Here is a 9,479-nt window from a genome sequence, read left to right on the forward strand (position 1 = left end):
CATGCTCCAAACTGTTGGAAAGGAAAAAAATAAATAATGCTAAAATTCCTAGGAGGAGAAAAGCTGCTTTGGCAGACAAGCCTCTCCTGGAGCTGCATTCTGCTGAGGGCACTAAACGGGGGCGGGAGGTGGACTTTGTGGTGGTACCCAAGAGATAAAAAGCAAGGCTAAAACACATAAAAACTACAAAAACCTGGTAGTTCTTACTAGGCCCCTAAAATAACAACTGGTTTTCTGGGACTTGCAGGTCTCGCTTGTGGATGAGTTCCATAATGCCACAGCTAGCACTGAAAACACAGCTGATGTTTTCCTGGCCAAGGAAAATGATGCTGGTATCTGGAAAAATTATTTTGCAGCAGCTCTCAATCCACTGGTGGTGATTGGGGAGGGGTCAGGTTAAGGACAGAAGTGCACATAGGAGAAGGTGCTACTGAGGTACCCCAGACTAAACAGAGATGGGGAACCAGATGCTCTTGGGACAACAGCTCCCATCAGCCCTGTCTATTAGCCATGCTAGCTTGAGCTAGCAACATCTGGAGAGCTACATGTTCCTCACATCAAACCCAGCATGTTGAACTTTGCCTAGACAGAACGTGGTAGCAAGTGCAAGTTTTTGTGTATGGAAAGGATTAAGTTATATGTACCCTGTGGCTTATGCTGGCTAAAAGCAAAGCTGTCATCTTTTGAACCACTTTCTGAACAGTTTCCAGGGACAGCCTTACATTTAGCACATTGCTGTTGTCACTTAGGGGAGTTGCCAGAATGTGCACAACAATGGCCAAGCCTTTAGTCTCCAGAAAGGAGCACAACTAGTGAATTGGCCAACGTGGAAATAAACCAAAAGCCAGACCCCACACTCCTGGCGATGGCTCTCTGCTCTCTGTGTTAAGGTAACACTAAATCCAGGATCGTTCCCAAGCTGCGAATCTTGATGGGAGAAAGAACAGGTAATTCCCCCGACATCTGGATCAGCAGATCTTCCCATCATCAGCAACTTCATTTTGCCTGCATTGAATTTCAGTTTATTCACTCTCGCCCAGTCTATTACTGATTCGGGCAGTCATTCATCAAGCGCCCTCACACCTGATGCAGAGGGAAAAGAGAAACATAATGGGACATCAGAAGCATACTGATGATACCGCGCCTGAGTCCCGTGAATTGCTTATCCTAGCAGTTTTGTGTAGATGCTAAAAGGAGACAAGATGGGAGCTTGAGGGAAAATTCTCACAGGGAAGAGCACTTTCTGGAACATGGCTGTGAGGGAGGATAGAACTCTTTAAAAGTCACTCCTGCTGCTCCCAACATGTGCAAGTATTTCAGGAGGACACTATGGTCCCAGGGATCCTGCAGAATCAAGAAGGTCCTACTGGCACCCTTTACGGCAGGGGTGGGGAACGTGGCCCTCCACACATTGTTTGGACTCTCAAAATCAAATCTAGAGATTAAAAGATGGCAAAAGGCTATGGAAAACGACCTGATGAACTGAGTATGAAAAGATGGTGGCCAGAAATGGGTGGAGGGTCCATGTTTTAGCATTGTGAAGCCCTCAACATGCCAAAAATGTTCAGATTCAATTAGGTAAAGGTACCCCTGACCGTTAGGTCCAGTCGCGAACGACTTTGGGGTTGCAGCGCTCATCTCGCTTTACTGGCCGAGGGAGCGGACGTTTGTCCAAAGACAGTTTTTCCAGGTCATGTGGCCAGCATGACTAAGCCGCTTCTGGCGAAACCAGAGCAGCGCACTGAAACACCATTTACCTTCCCGCAGGAGTGGTACCTATTTACCTACTCGCACTTTGATGTGCTTTTGAACTGCTAGGTGGGCTGGAGCTGGGACTGAACAACGGGAGCTCACCTTGTCACAGGGATTTGAACTGCCGACCTTCCGATCGGTAAGCCCTAGGCTTTGTGGTTTAGACCACAGCGCCACCTGTGTCCAATTATGGAGGTCCAATTTAGAGGTTCTAAATGGAAGGTCCATGTTGGTAAATAATGTTAATTTCAGAAACAGGTTATGGTTTGTAAGGGCTCCTGCGGATTCCATAGTATGATCTGAATCCATTTTACACCTGAAAAACGGTGTCTAGAAATGGAAACTACCATAGTAGTCATTATAAAATAGAAGAAGACACTGTGATGCCGTGAAGAGCTTTTAAACACACACACACGGACACAAAAATGTGGTAACGTTGAGGATAGGGCATATTCACGCAGGAACACTTTTCAACAATCTGTCTTTGCAGCCTTTTAGCTGTTGTGACTTGGGAGATAAAATGGGCCTTGTACCAGCTTCTAATGAAGTAGGCATTACTCTTCAACTGCCAGAATAAATCAACCACTAAGGCATCACAGCGCTTGTCATTGTCGTCTTTGTCTTATTCAACTAGAGAAGGCTTCTGTTTGACACACACCATCAGCTAGAAAAGCTAGTGCATGATAAGCAGTGCCTGACAGTGCAATCCTAGGCTTGCCTGACTCAGAGGTCTCTCATATGGAGTTCAATGGGACGTTTTCCCAAGCTAAGTGTGCATAGGATAGCAGTCTCCGGTGCATTAACGATTCCAGCAAGCTAGTGGTCTAGGCACTGCACTGCTGGCAATGAGCGTTCATAGGAGGAGTGACAAAACGAGAGGGAGCAGGGGAGCAAAATGACAAAATGTGCAGCTCTGGGAATGTTAATGTCTGATTGGACTACAATATTCAAGCATTTCTTTTTGTTATTTTTGCATCCTTGAGCTTTGGAGCAGACTCGCTGTAGAGCAGCAGGAGCAGGGGTGGTGCAAGGATTTTTGTTGCTTTAGGAAAAGGAGAAGCGCCCCCCCCCCCAATTCCATGGATAGAAACTGACCGGACTGGCAATTTTAATCTTACTTCAGCACTAGCAACGGGACAGCATTCTCCTCTCCACCTGAGGGCAGCAGACTCATTAAAAAGGTGTACGGCAGGCTGAGTGGAGCCCAGCTCTGATGTCCCAACAGAGGAATGACGAAGGAACTCAGGAGAAATGGCTGCGGTGCAGGGGGGCTTCTGTCTCACCACCTGGGACAATTGTCCCACTCTGCCCAACGGTAGGGTCGGCCCTGAGCAGAAGCAGTGAGAATGAGTGGGAATGCAGTATTTTTGGAGCTCTTTGAGGCAGCTATTCAAGGGGAAACACAGCCTTTTCTCCAGATGGTGCCCCCAATGCTACTGCGACTGCAGCATGAGAAGGAGAGGCCGTGGCTCAGTGTCAGAGACCATGCTCTGCATGTATAAAGCCCCAGATTCAGTCCCTGGCACATCCAGTTAAAGGTTTTCAAATAGCAAGTCTGAAAAGAGCTCTGTGGGTGACCCTGGAGAGCTGCTGCCAGTCAGCATAGACAGATCTGGGTTATGTGAATAATTGGTCTGACTCTGTATAAGGCAGCACCTTCCGCTTAATTAATTACTATCCCATCTTTCGGATCCAAAGATCCCCCAAGGCAGCTCTCTCACACACAAAACCCCAGTATAGCTGTAGTTAACGAGGAGTCTACAGGTGTCACAAGCGCCGACTGGATATTCCCTGTGACACATACATTGACTGGCAAAGCAAGTTCCTCTAACCTGTCCCTACCCTTTTTGGGTCCTTCTGTTTAAATATAGAAAATCCACCTTGTTACTGTCCTCCCTCTCTTCTTCACCATCCAACTGTTTTGCAAACCCCTTTTCTTTGTTGGATCTTGCTCATTTGTCTTCTTCTTCTTCTTCAGTTATTTAAACAGGGGGTGATGATAGCCTGGCTATCCGTGGCCCCCTCCATTACGTGGAGATATCAGGTCTTATCATTTCTTGGGACTGAGGCTTGTGGGATTATCATATAGATTAAAAATACAGTTGGGGGATGCTTCATCTGAGCAGGCTGCTAAACAAAAATAGGCCGTTGGGGAATGAAATCTGCTTCATTAAAAGTTTGGAAATGCAAAAATGTACTTGCCACTCCCCCGCCCTTGCACTTGACAGAGGCTCTGCGCCTTTCTTTTTTTTAACAGCTGAATGACAGGCAGATTATTCAACAGTTGAAGATGCAGTGAAGGAACTCAACAAGTGTAGCTTTCCATATCTCTCATGCAGCCGTTAATGTAGTATCAGTACTTCTGACCTTTTGTTTAACCACAACAAAAACACACACAACTGAATGTGTCTATGAAAGGGCAAGCAGCTAAGATTAAACACTTGATATTTTGCTGCCTAAGGAGCAGCAGAAATCTCACCCACCCCCCACCGCCCTCGAGTCAAGGTATATAATATATTATCCAATGTTTGTTTTGGCAACTCAGAAAATCTCCCAAGCACCTTTCTCCTTCCCTGGCAATAAAAATACAACCCCCATCGTTCAGCCCGGACACTGAGATCCAGCGCCGAGGGCCTTCTGGCGGTTCCCTCATTGCGAGAAGTGAGGCTATAGGGAACCAAACAGAGGGCCTTCTCGGTAGTGGTGCCTGCCCTGTGGAACACAGCAGATGTCAAGGCAATAAACAACTATTTTACTTTTAAAAGACAACTGAAGGCAGCCCTCTTTAGGGAAGTTTTTAATGTCTAATGCTGTATTGTTTTTAATATTCAGTTGGAAGCCGCCCAGACGGGCTGGGGAAACTCAGCCAGATGGGCGGGGTATAAATAAATAATAATAATAATAATAATAATTATTATTATTATTATTACCATTTAAATAACTAACAATCTGCTGCCCTTTCATGACACCTCGAATGAGGAGCCTGATGGCATTTCATGCTTGCAGGGACGCCATCTTGCCCTCAGGATCGTGGGTGCTCACCGCTGCAAAGCAGAAATGAGACGTCACATGCACATCACGCGCACTATGACATCACATGACATCATGCACACTATGTGTAGGCATGTGCATCATGTGATGTAGCATGCCCACATTGCAACGGCCAGTGGTGGCAGCTGACTGGCTGCAGAGGATGGAGCTGAACTGCTTTTCTCTCGGAGGCAGCCCTGCTGCTGCCTGCTGGCTTTTTTCCTTGACTTTGTGGGTGCCTGGCCCCCACAATTATATTATTGTGGGTGCCCGAACACCCACGGCCCCCTGAAGTTGGCTCCTATGATTGGGAAGCGAATTGAGAAGACAGGGATGAGACGGTGAGACAGGAATGTGAGACAGGAATGCTCAGGCTCCATGTAAAACAAAACAGCAGGAAGCTGTTTTACACTGAGTAAGACCATTGGTCCTTCTAGGCTAGTATGGCTTAAACTGATTGGCAGCAAATGTCTTGGGTTCTAGGCAGGGGGCTGGCCCGACCTGGAAGGATTGGCAGAGATTGACTCTGGTGCCTCCTGCATGCAAAGCAGATGCTATGCTATTGAGTTACGGCCCTTCCCCAACAGACCACTTCACTGATTTACTTCTGCAATTTGTACTCAGCACCTTCATTGCGACAGCTAACACACTCCATTCATCTGCTCTTGGTGAATGAGATAAAGAGGAAACAGATAAGCAGCCTCTCTAGCATGTGTAGGCTCTTGAAAAAAGAGAAGATAAATATTTCCCCTCCAAGGTGCTTGAAACAGACAAGCTAGGTTTTGTTTTTCTTCTTTAAACTATAAACCCCCATGATGAATGAAAACCTTGGTTTCAGGAACATTTGACAGCATCTTTCAAAAGCTGTCTCTCTCTCTCCCCCACAGTCACACACCCTTGTTTTCTATGAGAAGCAACGCCTGGAAAATGTCAAGCGGCTTTGCTCTGGTTTCCATTATTCATAATAAAAGAGGGAATAGCTCAATTGAACCGAAAGGCAAAGTGTCAGAAGAGAAATTATCTCAACAGAGGGCACAATGAATTTGGGAAACTTCTGGTCACAAAAGACAAGAGACTTAGAACAGGAGGATTTAGAAGAGAGTAGGGATAAGACTTTCATTGGGACAGAAAGCTTTATCAGGGCTTACAACAATAAACATTCAGTGTTAATTACACAACTGGGGCATCTATATTCCAAAAAGGAAAGCACTTTTTCCCATTGAAAGGGTCTAAAACAAAGTGATATTCTTTCCTCACTGTTCCAAACAGGAAAGGCTGTGTCTGTGGAAATTATAGCTTTTTCAGAAGTGCTACCCATTTTGGAATGTGGTTACATCATCATCATTATTCCCCATCCATCTGGAGAGAGCCACCGCAGAAAATGCTTGTTCTTATGTTGCCACCCTCTGGACCCCTCATGGAGGGGCCACAGAAAGAAGGGCCTCAGGTGGTGATTGCAGGGTCCAGGTAAGTTCATATGGGGAGAGGTGGTCTTTGTTGTATTGTGGTCCTGAGCTGCTGGTTGGTTGACTAGTGCCTGTGATATCATGAAGCCACCTGCCCACCTCAACTGAAAAAAGCTGATGGTGTCTGGGTGTGCAGGTGTGTGTTTAAGTGCTGGAATGGAAAGACATGCCAGTACTCCTGTTAAGCAAAAGAGGCAGAAAGCCAGGGTAGGGCAGGGTGGACTGGAAGGTCTGTGTGGTAGATCAGCATTCAAAATGGAGACAAGTACAGTGGTACCTTGAGTTACAAATGCCTCAGGTTCCAAACGCTTCAGGTTACAAACTCCGCTAACCTGGAAGAGTTACCTCGAGTTGAGAACTTTGCCCCAGGATGAGAACAGAAATCGTGTGCTAGCGGCACAGCAGCAGCAAGAGGCCCCATTAGCGAAAGCACGCCTCTAGTTAAGAATAGTTTCAGGTTAAGAACGGACCTCCGGAACGAATTAAGTTCGTAACTAGAGGTACCACTGTACTGTTATTGTTTGCATTGTGGAAGGTGGAGACCAGGGCTCAAAGTACAAGAGAGAGAGAGAGAGAGAGAAAGTCCTGATCCCTGCTTTCAGATGTGATCTGTGTACAGATTAGACAGGGCTATTGCATGAAGCCACTGCAGTAAGGGTTGGGGCAGTGAGACTGACATTGTGGTACAAGCAACAGATGAAATTACACTTTCCTAAATACATGCTGCGTTTGGCCAGGCAGACCTTTTCCCCCAGGTCTCTCAAGGTCTCCTTTCAGTTTGGTAAGGTGGTGCTAAGGGGGACGTTGTGGGGCCTGGGGCATCCTCTCCTTTGAGTCAAAGCAGACTCCAGAGCTTACTGGAGACAGTTGGTGGAGATGTTTCAAATCAGTACATTGATAGAGATGACTGCAGGAACCTGTACATTGTGAGGCTGGAATTAATCTCATTACAGACAGCTCTGCAAGATGCACTACTTTCGTCTGAGTTGATTTTAGCATTCCTAGCCCAATCTGTGGCCACTATGCAGAGGGAATCAAGATTTTACCGCAAAACCATCTGGATCTCAACTGCATCAGATGACAATGCTTCATCTTGTTAATGGAAAAAGGTGTTAAAGAACAGTAAGTTAAGAATTAGCTTAACAGGCTTTGTTAAGGACTGGAAGGCACAGATGAAACCTCACTGAGCTCAAAAGGACTGCAACCATTCTCTCTCTGGTTTTTCTCATGTTGCAGCTGAGCAGCAGCCCTGACCTAGCAAGTGTCATCAAAGTGCAGGCAGTTTTTTTGTGATCAGGGTTGAAGCTGCACTGTTCTCAAAAAACAAAAGAGGTTCTTGTTTGAAAGGAAGCGGCTCCTGCAGCTGTAGATCAGGCAGATACAGAAGACGGAAACTATTGAGGTTTACTTTGACACAAAAAGAGAAAAAGAAGCAAGCTGCAGGTGAAGTGGAAGGCGAGCACGGCTTCTTCTTGCCCTATAACAGAGCCAGATTAAAGATGATAGGAGCCCCAAGGCTATTTGGGTTTCCACACAGTGGGGAGCTGACTCAGATTCAAAGACCCCTAGTTTGGCTTGTGTGGCTTCCTCTATGTATTTTTAACATCTGCTTAAATTGCCACCTGGTAGACTTCCACACTCCAAAGTATGTTACAGTTAACCCAAGACCTGTAAAGCACGCTGGTATGTTTTGCCTAGTTGTTTCTTTCAACTGTCAGCAAGACAGAACTGCTGCTCAGCACTTAGCACTGCTGCACGGAACATTCTGGCACACCAGTAGAGCATTGTGGGTAAAAAGTCCCTTCTTGTCATGTCTGCCAGATGAGCTATGCCAGAAGGATTTGGGGGACCCTTGGCATTTTAGTGGCAGCTGGGCAGCAGTTGCCCACCATTTTAATTTACTCAATCATACATTTTTCAGATCTATAAGCCAGGGCATTGCATTTTGGATACATTAAAAGGACAGGGAGCCACTACAAATAGGTGCCAAGCTTCACTCTCATTCAAAAGTGGCACCGCCCATCTCTAAAAGAGCCGTTCAGGTCAGTGAGAGGCAGTGCAGCTGGGGCTGGCTGCTGAGGGGCTCTTCTGAGCCCCTGGAGCCATTAGCTAGTGCCTGACTTAGTACTGGGCCTGTAGGCTGGTCATGCAATGAGGTGTTACCATCAGCATGCTGACACCATACTTTCCTTTGTCTCTTTCCCCATAGGCAGAAGTGAAATTCCAAGGGAATTGGGGTATTTTTTTGGGTGGTGGTGGGAGCATCCACCCCTCTTCTTCATCAGAGAGCAAGGCTGCTTGCTTTTCTCTCAAAATCTCCCCCTACTCACACAAAAACCTGACACAAAATAAATGCACAAACTCCAGCAGAAATTATTAGGAGGGTTTATTAAGAATACGTCTAAAGAGAATAAAGGGAAAAGGCAAAGAAGGTGCTTAAAAGAAAATAGCTTAAACTTTAATGAAAGAAGCAAGCTTATTTTCTGGAGTCATACACTCACACAATACAAGGGTCACCTCAATAGTAAACCTATGCAGCAACATTGATGGTGAGGAATGAGGGACCACACCATAGTTATGTCCTTCTATGTTGATGGGGTTCAGGGCTTCATGACTCTGAGTGATAGAGGCTGCAGGGAGGGACAACCTATGAGATGGAGTTGCAGGTAAGCAAAAAAGTAGGGTTATGACCTTATTTGTAGGGCTAGAAGATGACATGATCAAGGTGTCAATGGCAAAGAGATGCAGCTACCAAAATATCAACTATTGCTGGAGTGATTTAGCGTCTCTGCGTGACAGCAGGGTTTTTCAGCTTCAGAGGACGAGGGAAAGATGTGGTCTGTCTGCCTCTATGAAATGGAGGTTGAAGGAATGGTATGTTTTTAAAGAAACAGATGTGGGTAGGGTAGGTTTCCATGACAACCCCCCCCCAGTTCAAATGTCATTTCAGCCACAAACTCACTTGGCAAAACTGGTCTTGTCTCAGTCTCATCTCCATTTTGTATCTGAGGAACCTATGCCCCAGTTGTGGCACTCCCTCCAAAAGCAGGTTGGGCTGGTGCCTTCTCTGTTGGCCTTGAGATGGGCAGGCAAACCATTTCATTTATATTCTACCCTCCTCAAGGTTGCCCCCCCCAATTTTATCCTTACAACGTTTTGAAGCTGAAAGGTGGTGACAGGCCTGATGTCACCTAGTGTGTTTCACGGTTGAGTGAGGATTTGAACCTAGAT

The sequence above is a fragment of the Podarcis liolepis genome (genome assembly GCF_965112155.1).
Source record: "Podarcis liolepis genome assembly, chromosome: 1".
Taxonomy (NCBI): Eukaryota; Metazoa; Chordata; class Lepidosauria; order Squamata; family Lacertidae; genus Podarcis; species Podarcis liolepis.